The 13,540-nt window shown below is 38.8% G+C and overlaps 1 protein-coding gene across 4 annotated transcripts in view; it reads right to left on the bottom strand.

Moving 5' to 3' along the window:
• LOC110957237 (AMP deaminase 2-like) overlaps window positions 1–13,540 on the bottom strand; it is a 39,314-nt gene that overhangs the window by 16,176 nt on the left and 9,598 nt on the right. Inside the window, exon 1 of one of the 4 annotated variants that reach the window (XM_022203151.2) lies at window positions 3,888–4,656. The exons of the other annotated variants lie outside the window; for them this stretch is intronic. The gene's annotated coding sequence lies outside the window, so the exon portion shown is untranslated. Of the gene's footprint in view, window positions 1–3,887; window positions 4,657–13,540 lie in introns of those variants that run through there. 4 annotated transcript variants of the gene reach the window in all.

Below are 13,540 nucleotides of genomic sequence, written 5' to 3'. Positions count from 1 at the left end.
AATGAATGAGATTTGGTTACGGTCTGATCTGAGTTTGGATCAGTTTCCTAGTTGGCAAGATGCTTGTTTGTTTGTTTCTTAACGAGAACAAAACTCTTATCAGACTATGCATCTTTCTGTCAGCAAAGGTCAATGCTGAAAACTTGCAGATAATGTTAGCAGGTTTTTCATTTCTGGCTGTCACTGATGATTGCTTAAAAATGATCAGTGTAACCGGTGGAAGATTATTTCAGCTTTGGCTGCTGAGTTCTGTACGGTAACACAAAGATGTTGGTTTTCTCTGGACTTTATGGCCACTAGCATAACTAAAGAGAAGGTTCCTGTTTCGCTTATCTTGTGCCCACGTACAGCCACTCCAACAGTATCCTTCTATTCCACTGATTTACAGGTTGCGGTTACATGCGAACATGTGCAGCAGTGTGTTATAAAAGAGGGAAGAAGACTTACAGTAAAATGGATGTAAACAAGGCAGAATTTAAAAACGTAAAATACTGTCTTTGAAGATGTTTTATGAGGAGAGAAGTGCACTTAGGATTTTTTTTAGAGCTCAAGGATATACACAATGTGCTTCAGTGAGTAATGTTAATGAGAACACAACTTTTATTTGCTTTCAAGAAAACTCCACAGGGCACCTTTAATGTTCTCTCTCCAAGCTTCTGGCTGTACTCTTACAACAACCGTGCTTTGGTAGTTTAACATAGCATCACATTAAACACAGGAGAGTCTGTCAAATCAATATTTTGAGCTCAATAGGCTTTGAATCAGGACGGAATTATTTGGAGTATATAGTTTATAAAACATCTGGTGTAAAAGTCCTGCGACAGACTGGCGACCTGTCCAGGGTGTCCCCTGCCTTCGCCTGAGTCAGCTGGGATAGGCTCCAGCACCCCCCGCGACCCTAGTGAGGATAAAGCGGTGTATAGAGGATGGATGGATGGATGGTGTAAAAGTCAGTTTGATACAGCTACTGTTGCAGTGGATCGGAATAAAAACTACTGAGCTGCTCATCTCATTTCCATGTTGTAATTGCAGATTGGGAATATTAACTAAAATAGCTCCATTGATGTTAATGTTGCTTAACTTAGAAACTAGCAACCAATAAAACTGAAGATTTTCTGGCCCAACAGCAAGTGATCACAGATCTAAACAGAATCTATAAGTTGTAGATATTTACAACTTTGGTTACAGGCAAAGGATGACAGTGAAACTTAATTAAATTTGAGAAGTGATTCCAAGGGATGTTGATTCAGTAATTTGATTCCATTTGCTAAAATATTATCAAACCCCAACCCTAGATTGGAACAGTGCCTCCCCAGTTTCACAGTCTAATTTCTCAGTTTATTCTATCACTCTCTGTAAGTCATTCTGTCATGTAATTAGAGTATGTTTACTGGTTCAGTCCTTCCAAGTATCTGCTGCATGGCAATGCACTAAAAACAGATCTTATTGTTAGTCAGCTTTTCTCAGTACAGGGATAGTTCTCACGAGGATAACAACACCCAAGATGAAAAACATTTTGGTGGATAGACTAAACAGCACTGGCTCATTTGCATGGATTATAACTCATTGTGTCACACCAGAGTCAACAGTTGTCTGGCAACATAAGATAAACACTCACCTAGGATTCACTTCTGAAGCATAAAAGAGGATTTATCATTCTTTTTACTCATACATTAATGTGTATTCAGTTATTCGGGATTGGCTCTCTGTTGGCTCAATGTTACTTAGGAAGGATGTCGACTGACAGTCCTGGAGTCCTTTTAACTTTGCATTTTGGTTCCGAAGGGGACAAGCGCTAAACAGATAAATGGTGCTGAGCAAACAATGTTTATATACTTTTAGATGGATACACCCTGATATAATGGCATAAATACCAGGGTATGTCTACCACTGTCCTTTTAATTGTAGTGAACATCACCACAATGTTTCTTTTGGTACTTTGCAGTCACTTTAGTGAATATCTTTTCTTCTGAAAAAACAGACAGCAAGAGTCCATGTGACCCTCTGCTGAACAGCAAAATGATGCTTCTGTCTCTAGTGGTCCTAAAAGCACTGATAATCTTGCTTGGACAAAATGAACAAAAGCTGATATCAGTTTTGTGGGAATATGATAATATAGTTTGTGTTGTTATCACAAGATTAAAAACAAAATCATTGTTTTCTTATATGAATACATCACAGTATGGCAAATGTAAAATCACAAACATTAATCAACTGATATTAAAATTGCATTACACTTCTACACATATCATGACAAGATGCCAAGCATGTCAAGATAATCCAATCAAATATAATTTTAATGCTTAACAGTTAAAGATTATTTTAAACTATTAACTTCAAAACCAGAAATTTGTAGAATTATAATGAAATGACTGTGTAAATATAATATTATATGCTTGAAGTGAGTGAAATGTTAATATTGACATATTGCCCAGCCCTGCCTATTGCTACACAGCTGACCTTGTGTTTGTATTCAGATATAAAATCTCCAACACAGTCAGCTTGTGTGTACCATTATCAAACCACAACAATATTCACTGAGACAAATTAATCAAAGAGAGGCAGTCTACGTAGATTTGTGATGATGTGAAGTTGGACCAGTGCAAACACAAGCGAGCCTGTCGTCCTGTACAAAGCTAGAAGCGGATGCCATGTAGCAGCAATGCATTCTGGGCTTCTGAGTGTAAGAGAAACTGTTGATGGCCTTAAAAAAAACAACAGCCTGGATGTGAGTTGTGTCCCACAGCAATGTGTTGTGGTATAACTTTCAGTTGACTGTGACAGCAGCTGCAGTGTTTAGAGACTTGTTTTTCTTTACTGATTTCACTTTATTCCCTGAGAGGGAGAGTGATGACACATGCTTCAGATGTTCCTTAGCAACCACAGATGAGAATAAACCTCTACTTTAGGTCCTCATCTCTAAAATATATCATTAGTGCTCAGCAGTCAGAAGAGAACAAACACAGCAGACGAAAATTGCCTGCTGAAAATGTCTGCTTGCAAAGTTACTTTCTAAACAGTTGGGGAATAGTTTTTTTATATACAAAAACAAAAAAGACGTGCTAGGGTGAGAAAACATTTGATGCATGCAGAAAAGATATCATTGTGGGTACTGTGCTGAGCTTCAGTCATCCCATTACATACACCAAAACACAAAACAGACACCAGCTGTTCTCATTAAAACCCTGTCCTTATAAACATCAGGAAGGTCGATGTGTTCAGGTGGACTTTAAAATATGAGAACCCAGCAGTATGCCGCTGCTGCCCATACAAACTGCCTCAGGAGTACAAGGTTAACGAAGATGCAATTCTGAACAGGATCTTCTTCCAGCTTGAACTGACACACTGCTGCAGCCTGCCTTTCTGGTTTACTGCACACTCTTACAGAACAAGTGACATAAACTGCATATGTTTCGCGTTCATCAGCTCACTCTCAAGAATTCCACCCGTTAATCTACTGGACTACCGTACCGCATCATACTGAACAGTAGCTAACAGCAGCAGGGACTTGATGCCCCAAATGTTCGCTCACTGCAACAGCCAGATTGTACAAACTATGGAGCACATGAAGCTTTGCAAGGATCTGCAATACAAAAACAGACCAACCTGTTTATCCTTTGCCATGAAGAAAATTCTCTTCCTCATCTCACTCTCATTTCTATATTTCCTACCACTGGTTCTTCCTGCTGTCAGCTTATCCCAGTACACTGCAACTGTGTTTACTAGCACCACATCTGTCACTAGGAGCTTGCTTTTGCAGTATTTTTGGAGTGATAAGTACAATTCCTAATACAGAACTACTAAAACTTCTAGCAACACAACATTTACATTAAAAAGCTCTACAGTGCAAGGTGCTGTTTGTTATTAGTCAGCATAGGTTACAGTACCTCTATCTCCCTGTCTTGTCCTGTTCTCACAGTCTCCGTTATGGTCGCAGTGGCCTTGTCTGAGCTCTTTCGGGATGCTGGGACATATAACTAGGCCTGGGACGGCCGATGTACCCTCCCCCGCTGGTACAGAGGAAGAGAGAGAATGACAGCAAATAGAGAGAAGAGCGACACAGCATATGCTCTCTTCAAAACACAAGCTGCTCTAACACCGGGATCACACAATATCCCTCCTTCTGTCTTCCTTTTGCTTCTCCTGTTGTAACTGTCGTCACTTCCAATGGGCTGCTGAGACAGTTTTTTTCCCCCTCTTTCCCCTGATTCTGTGCCTCTGTGTCTCAGCTGCTTCCTGGATTACGCCGGTTTTCAGAGCATGAACAGCACAGCCTTCAAGCTCCCGGATTTAAATACTGGGTTGGAACATACCACGTGGCAAAAAAGGGGAAGTGCTGGGGTGAACCACTTTGTGCCCTATTGTGCTGTAAAATGGAGGAGGCCCTGGATAAGTGGCTACTCCCACTTCTTCTCTGCCTCCCACCTCTTATTCATGAACGCGCCACTTCATGACTGGAAATCTTTGAATGATATTTTGGACAGCAGTACAGCCATGGCCATAAGTTTGGACACAAGTACCATGACGCTTGTGAATCTTAGAAAATACCACAAAATACTGAAGTGTTTGGGTGATAATACACAACTCCTGAGAACTATATTAAGTTTCATATTTAAAAAAAACATCAAAAGAGTTTGGTGTCATTTTGTTATTCTTACCAAATTCGGTTGTGAAAGTACTGCATTTTTTTGTTATTTTCTTCTAATATTAGTTTTGGGAACAAAGTTGTTCCAATTGTTGGAATTTATTGATAATATCATATCCCTTGTTGATTTGTTGACTAATTAAACTGGTGCTGTCAAAAATATTAGTTATGTTCTGTAATAGACATCAAAACAGACATAAGTCATGTTGTGTCCAAACTTATGGCCATGGCTGTACATTACAAAATACATCCACTACAGACAAAGGCTGGTTTCTTTATAAATCATTATTAACTTTACCAGTTTGAACTGGCTTGCCGTGATTTTGTTTAACTGCTATCATGTGCTACTCTCTCTGGCTGATGACTTTTATTTACAGTCTGTTTGATGCATCTGTTTTTGTCATGTCAAGCCACATTTCCCTGTGCAGAGCAGTAGCAAATTAACCTTAACTTGTTTTTATGGTTGAAATAATTTTTATGTGACTATCAGACGCTTCAGTTAATTCAGAGTCAGTATTCGAATAAATGGGCATGTGAATGTATGATTGAGAGTACAAGCAAGTCAGTTCATTTCCATATTATAGGCCGTTTCGCTCCGCCGATCACATGATGCTACGAGAGGTCATTTCCTTCCCCTTTCATATGACAACAAACGTCTGTTTGCTGTATTTCACAGTGCAAAACTACTCTGCTAAGCTACTAAAGTTCCATTTTAGTTATTTTTTTAGTGAATTTTCAAAGCAACACTCAAAGCAACGAATTTTCCAGATGAAAGTCCAACAAATATAGGCACACAAAACATGAACATAAAAGATACACAAAAGGCAGAAGCACACCACAACAAGGACTGAATTCTGGACAGATCCTCCTTTTTGTGCGATCCCATCACATACCCAAACACCTACAAAATGACAACAACTATGTTGCTCTACTTGCCGTTAAAGTAGCTCAGGGGAATTCAGAAATGTTGAAGCTGTCCAGGACGTGATGAACTCATGAACTGTGCACTCCGTTGTATTTAAAGCTGTTTATAATCGAGAGAAAACCAGAGTGAGATTTTATAAGAATTCCAACAGCAGAAGACACTTGCCTTCCCTACTATAGAGAAATCATAGCTGCTATTCAAACCCCAATCATGCTCTACCCATTGCCCACAGCATTTGAAAATGAAATACATAATACTCTCATTGCTCTGCATGAGCAACCCAAACAGTGGTGGAGCTAAAATGGTGTGGTCAGTGATATGTCCACATCCTCGCCGCTGTGGATTTCCACATCTCAGCTGAGGTCTGACTACACCACAGCAACTCAACAATTTAAAACACTTTTTGTTACAGGAGAGACTTCACTTCACCAGCACAAGATATTTTTATTTTAAGGTGCAACAGTTTCTTGGAAAGCAATCTGTCAAAGTGTATTGTTTCATGAGTGCTAAATATAACTTGGCTTAGCTTGATTTAATAAATAACGTACCTACAATTTTTAGAAATACTGCTAACTTAACATATTTGCATTACATTTAATTAATCTCCAATGCTAACAGCCAGTGTGTTGTTAAAAGCATCATGCAATAATGAATGAGAAACATAAACAAACAAGAGCAAATTGCTCACAACTTAAACTTTTGAAAGTCAAGGCAACATGCTTGCGATGGCAGTGCACAATGCAGAGAATACATTGGAGAAATACTGTCAGACTCACAATGGACAGTTTTTACAAAGCAAAACTAAGATCCAAACCAGAGTCTTTTTTTATTCCCTGCATTCCTCCTCCTTCCTGTACTTGACGGCCTTGTTACCCAGAATGCAACATTACTGCATACAGCTGTGCTACAGATTTGGGTGTGTTATATTAGTTGCAACTAATGTAGCCTCAAGAAGAGATAAGAAGAGGCCTGCAGAGGTTTGTTAAAGCTTACAATTCATGAAAGCATATCACAATACAAAAATCTAGGACAACCTAAACAAGAGGTTATCAAATCATATTACTGATGGTGCAAAGTTTACACATCAATAGTAGATTACGTTTATTCACAAATGACTACAAGATCACATAAACTATCATATTTAAATCGACTTAGACAGTATAATGAATATAGAAGAAGCTATAAATTTAGGAGGTGACATTATGCTATCACAGAACTGCCTAAAGGTGTTTAGGTGAAAGTATGTGTGTCATTCAGCCTTTCCTATATAAGGCATATGGAGGTTTCTCATGCCCTATATTTGCGTGAACTTGTACTAAATTGTAACTTGTGTCTGTTCTGAGCTTATACACATAAATAATATATGTAAAGAACAGTGTGTTCTGCTACTGATGGTGTTTTTAACTGTAATAAAATCAACTGTTTAATTTGATTCATATTTGTCGAAAGCAGATTGAGGTATTTAATCTTTTTCAACCCCAGCTTGAGCCTTTCTGCTATTACCGTACTTCTGTTGTGTTCAACACATCTTTTTCCCAAGACATTAATCAAAAGCACAGGGGAGTAGCTTTTACTCCCTTTCTCCCAAAGGAACACACAAGCTCGCATTATTATTATTGTTACTACAGCCACAGTTAAGCAAGCCCGGCACAAAAATTCCTGTGTGAGTAAAAGAGGACAAACATTCACACAACATGGGCTCTCAGCAGCATCTGGACTGATGTTGTGTATTTCGGCTTCTCCAGTCCAACAGGAAAGTTCTCAAAACAATATACCCTCCCTGGAAATCATCCCATGCAAATATACACAAAACATACTATATAACCATATTAACACATAACACATTCATAGATGTACAAGTCACACACTAAAAAAGAACCAACATATATTCATGTCCCTCCTTTCTGTCATCTGCGATTATCCAGACTATAGGCCTTGTCACCTCTGTCAGTGGAGCTCTCACCATATCAGAATATAGCTGAGAGGAGCACTCTGTCACTTGACACGGTCAACATCTAACACTGTGCTTAGCACTGCTTGAACATCAAGAGGTCAGTGTACCACCTCTGAGACACAAGGTGTGTCATGCATTAAAGCCAGAGGCAAAAAAGGAGTATTGTCTCACTGAGATGACTTAGTGAAGAGGCTTCTGGAAAGACATCTTTTTTCTATGAATGGTAATAGAAACTCCTAAGTACATGCACACGTCTTGGCACTGCTTTCTGTAATTTGCATTGAACTTTGGAGAGTAACTATCTTCAGTTTAGTGTCTTATTTGTGTAGCAGTCTGTTTTAAGTTCAAACACTGGGCATTTTTTTTCCTAGTAGTGAGCCTTTAGAGATTTAGTTGCATATTCCATTTTCTAATAGTTTGTCATTACTGTATCAATTTGTGGTTTGGTCTTTGCAAAGTCTAAAAAAATAGCCTGACTTGGGCTTTATAAGAAATGCCTGTGTGTGATTTAGGGCTGAACAATTAATTAGAATGATCAAAATCACAATATAACTTTATGACCATAAAGGCTAACTGTCACATAACTTAGAATCATAAATGACACATTGCGGTGCTACTTGTCTGTTTGGTACAGACCTTACTAAAAATTCTATAATAATTTCTATAGTTGTTTTTTGGTAGAAAACAAATGAAAAAATGACTACTCTCTAAAATTGTGACTCATATTGCAATATCTCTGAAAAGAATTGCAATGTGATTTCTTATTGACAAATTTTCAAGCCCCTGGTGTGATTTAGTCTTAAACCTCATGATTGTTAAACTAAGATGCATGTACTGAAAAATGATTGCATCACCTGACACTGCATCTGTCTGTGAGCATTTCCAATCAAAGTGAGAATATGATCTGGAAGGTCATTAACTGGACAGGGGGGCAAATGGTTTACTGACTAACTGAGGTCACAAGGCAATAAAAAGCTAGTCAGGGACCAAACATCAGCTGACGCTGGTTCATCTGCGATCAAATGAGGAGGATTAAATGAAAGCGGATCTTCATTAGAAGCCATGAAAGGAGACAGACCAAAGCAATGTGCTTAACTGTACCTCAGCAATGAAATACAACCCATTGTAACCATGTGTATAAGCACTGTCGAGCCAGCCTGCAAATCACACCACTGAGATATGGTGGACAGATACAATGTTGAGTCTAGCTGCTGTTTGTTTGAGTGTGGTTTGTTTGGACAGATATTGTGGTGGTGCTTGCTATCAGCAACAACAGGTCCACCTGTTAGTGTGAGATTTGTCAAGGTCTAGGTTCCCAGCTCTCCAAAATCCCTTTTCCAGAACTGAAATACTCCCTCTGTTACATGGGAGGCTATCAAGCTATTCATAGCAGAAGAAAGCCCTGGAATTTTCCACCCAAACACAGAGCAAATTGGTCCTCAGTCATGTCTGACTGCAGACTCGAGACACTGACAACCAGCCACTTGTTTCAAACTGATGGGCTATGTTTACAAAACATTTTTATACCAGAGTCTAGTCTCCCTCTAGTGGTGAGATGGAAAAATGCAGAAGTGTACAGAGGTTATATTAAAATGTACAAGAGAAAAAGTTTTTTATGCATTTCACTCAGATGTAGATATTCAAACTGAACTGTTTACTATACATTCTTAGCTGCACTCAGTTCCAACCGTATCTTCACTGGGTCCCATAATTATCTAAATTTTACAATTTAACTATATAAATAATATATTCAGTTGAGCAGCGACAGTGAGGGTCTTCTTTGTCTCTCGGCTGAGAGCAAACAATCTGACTGTGGCACCTTTTCAGCAGGAGAGGAAAACGCCCACTATACACTATAACAACTACAACTGTGAGGTTATGGGGCCCAGGGGAGGAAGTCACAGTTTTTACTTGTCACATGTTTCACTGTAATGCAGGGCTAGCAGGTGGGAGTGGAATGATGTGGGCAGCCACAGGGCAACAACGCGTAGATGTGCTAATGATTCAGGAAGGAGTGCAACAAAGTCCCTCAGGGGTGCCAGAAGAGAGCTCATATGACTCGGCAAGTCAAGAGAGACAGAATACACATAAATTCGTGATAGACCCACAGAGGCATGCCATGACAGGAACAGTATATCTGATTAATAATGAACCAGAACGGGGGCTGCTGGAGCAGTGCAGGGAGTACAGTAACTACTCAACCGCAGCATGCAGCAGGATGTATAGAGAGCAGAAAGCATACAGATGAATGTGGAGCTGACAGTTCAAATGGGCTGGCGGTGTAATGATAATTAATACAGTTTTTGTTAGGCTCAGTGGGTTAAAGCTTACAGCACAAAAGAATTATACATTCAGAATAAATTAATAAATATTTTTAATTAATCACGTATATAAACAGTGCATCGTCTCTCAATAAAGTTTAGGTGCCACTTTGCAATTTCATCCAAATGTAAAATCCATTGAACTGCTATCCAGTGTTATATAGATCGCATGAATTGAGTGTGAACACAGCAGGGATCACTGTACCTTGCAAATGTTACTGAGCTGACAACCCCTCCTAAAAAAATGAAAATCTGTTTCCAACACATAGTCAAGCTACAAGCCAAACAGCTTACAGATAAAATGCACACAAGGGTGCATCGAGTAACAGCACAGCATTTTAGGGAAGATCAAGATAGGAGCCTTCGTATCAGGGCGCAACAGAAAGCAAAGCAGTAATTCAAGCAGGAGAGAGGAATTCCCTCCACCTCACTGGGAGATGCTTTAATAACCTCTATATATCACATCATATAACTTAGGCTGCTGAACACATTACATATTCTGCTTCATGTGAGGCAGTGAAGGTCCAGCGGGAGAGAGCAGCCTACAGGCAGAGACGGATTCCTGCAGATGAGAGAGCTGACTGAGTAATCAAAGTGTCCACCAGCAAATCAAGTCCAAACATTACATAAGCAAACTGTGCAGGAGTGCTGGAGAGATATATTTGAGGATAAAAAAGTAAACTTGAACAAATCTTGAAAGGAGGGATGAAATAGAGCAGAGGTGTTTCTGCAGAGCTTACAAGAAGCAACAAAGGAAAAATACTGACGGCAGTTCATGACGTAGTTAAAACTCCAACTACTCAAGCTACAGCGGATTTTTTTAACAACAGCAATTTGGAGCCAAGAATACTAACAGGCTGGTGTGGTCAGATGGAAGTATCCTAATGGGTAGGCTACATGTGGCGCTTTTGACAGACTTGGAGTGCCGAGGGTTCAGCCAAGCGGCTAATTGAGAGGACTTAAATGACTGCATGGATGGAGAGACCTCTAAGTTATTTATTACTGCAGCAAATACAGGCTTCCTCAGCAAATACTGTATCGTGTGTGTCAGCGTGAGTTACTGCTTTAGATCTGCTGCTGCATCTCTCCAATCGCTCAACTTTCGTGCTGTGCTATGGCACACTGAGGACATAGCTTCAAACTAAATCAATATTAACATTTAATTGATTTCACAGACAAATTATTGGCCTAACTTTCTAGTTTCTCCCCACCGAGACCAGTTAGCATCATCCTCAAAGATAATCATAGAACTACAATCATTTGGCGAGCATCCCATCGCACTAAAATGTTAATCAAACCCCTACGCACACTCTGCAAATTGACACTGTAACAACATTAATGCACCATATGCTAGTAAGCCATGTAGGCCGGGTGTGCTTATTAATCAAACAAATCAGCCAGCAGAAGTCAACAGCAATTATCTTTTATGTGGAATTTTTTAGAGATTAAATTTTGAGACAGACTTCTCATGAAAATCATTAAACTGTTATGAACAAGCAGCTTAATTCAGGAAATCAAGACGGCTTTTGAAAACTGAATTTTACATTTTTTGTTTCAATCCACGCAATTTCAATTCTAATGTTCCGAGGTCATTATCACTCTTCAGCTCAATCCAGCTCAGTTTTATTCATATAGCGCTATACTAAGTAATTTCAGGAAACTGTACATAGTAAGAACTTCCAATATTACAGTGAAAAGCAGTAGCAGAAACAGGCCCAGGGGGGACAGACGTCTCAGAGAAGTTATTAAATATACGTATTTAAAATGCAAAAATACAGTCAAAAGCTCAATCAAACGTCATTGTAGTTTCTGTATTTCAGGCGCTGTTAGAGCAGTCTACCTAAAACTTCAAAAAGCATGAAATAAAGTTATTATTAGCTAAAGTAACAAGCATCATGATAAGTTAGGTGAACTTGCAAGAACAAAAACTGCTCCCACTGCTCTGCCTAACTCTGGCTGACAAGATAAGATGAAGAAATGATCTGTAGAGCTCTGATAAACTGTGTATGCAACGGTAGACGAAAAGGTCAGGAGGTCAGAAATGGCTCTGGGCCACAAAGCAATGAAACGCTTCAAATGTCTTCAGCCTACTAACTTTAATAAACATAAAACTACATTTCAAATATTCACTGTGTAAACAAGGAAAAAAACAGTTAAAAATTACTTTTATGTTAAAGAGTTTCCATCAAACTAGACTGTAAAACAGCATTGTATCCACAGGTTAACTAAAGGTTGCACATCAGTGCATGATTTAAACAAATGCTACAATAAATCTAAAATTTACACACAATCAAAAGTTTCGATCATCACTGTTTCCACGTCATTTTCCTCTGTTTGCACCCCCTTCTTGTGTAACAGTTTAATACAACAGCGCTGAACTTCTAATATTCGACCGACTACATATCACTGAGTATCTAGGTGTAAAGTTAAACACCACAGCTCCACTGGAAGCACATTTTAGTCTTAAGCTGAGTGAAAAACGACAACCCAATAATATGCAGGCATTTGTCAGACCGGGAGTACTAATCTAAAACTAATAGAGGCATTAAATTAACAGAAAAAAACAATTAAACCACTGATAACAATTTTATGTATGACAATGTATCATCGCCTGAAACATCATGATTGTGACAGTCTCAGTAATAAAAATGGGTGTATTATCTATTTGAAAGAACAATAATAATTCCTAAAAGAAACACACCAAGGTGGTGTTTCTTTATTTACAGTAACAATCAGTAAAAGCAGGGTTAGATGTAGATTCTAAGGCTTTAGCTGCACTATACTACATTTATAATTTGTTTTAAACCATCAACTAAATGTTAACAAATAACAACGTTTTTAAAGTGGCATGTAGTGAGTAGCAGCTTACCACTTTTGCCAATAAACTGCTGAGATGATTGGCAAATGCAATCAAGAGGTATTCCAGAAACTGACTGATCATTGTAAGAAATTAAATCTGCAAGTGTTTAATTTGAACTATACGACCTACACGATCCAATGACAAGTTGTAATATTTGAGAAATCCAGCCACACACTTTCATGACGCAAACTATTCTGCAGATGAATAATGATACAGAAAGCTCCTCCCTGCAAACTGACAGCATTGGTTAATTAAGTTTGTTACGTATGAAACCCGGAAAGTCTGAACTTGTGTTTCTCAGACTGTCATTGGTGCACTGCAGTTTCAAGGTGGAACTGCTCAGATTTGCTGTTGACTCTTTGTGTCGCTCATGATGTGTACTCCAGCACAAACAAACAGACCATATAGGCTTGGTAACAAGGTGAAAAAATACATTTGCATTAGAGGGGGCCTTTAAATCATTAATTTTAAAAAAAGAGGAAAAAGAAACAAGCAGTTGTCAAAAGATTGTCAGTTTTAGTTTTGCAAAAAAATAAATTCTTTGAAAAGCTTGAAGTTATGTGGATCGCTTAAGTACATTACAGAGAAGCATGCATGCTGAATGCTAAATATCCAACATCAGTCAAGCCTTCAAACTAATTCAATCAATGCATCAACAATCTCTACAAATATAACTGAGCAACTAACTAGAGTTGCAGTGATCCCCACCACTGTAAACTAACCTCCTACTGCTACTGGGGAGCAGCATGAATTCTTAAATACCAATGCACAAGCATCTGGCAAATTTTCTGCGCATCCATGTAGCAGCAGAGTTCACTCTTTCTATGGGACCCCC

Source organism: Acanthochromis polyacanthus, chromosome 5, assembly GCF_021347895.1.
Source record: "Acanthochromis polyacanthus isolate Apoly-LR-REF ecotype Palm Island chromosome 5, KAUST_Apoly_ChrSc, whole genome shotgun sequence".
Classification (NCBI taxonomy): domain Eukaryota; kingdom Metazoa; phylum Chordata; class Actinopteri; family Pomacentridae; genus Acanthochromis; species Acanthochromis polyacanthus.
This window is presented reverse-complemented; position numbering and strand designations above follow the sequence as displayed.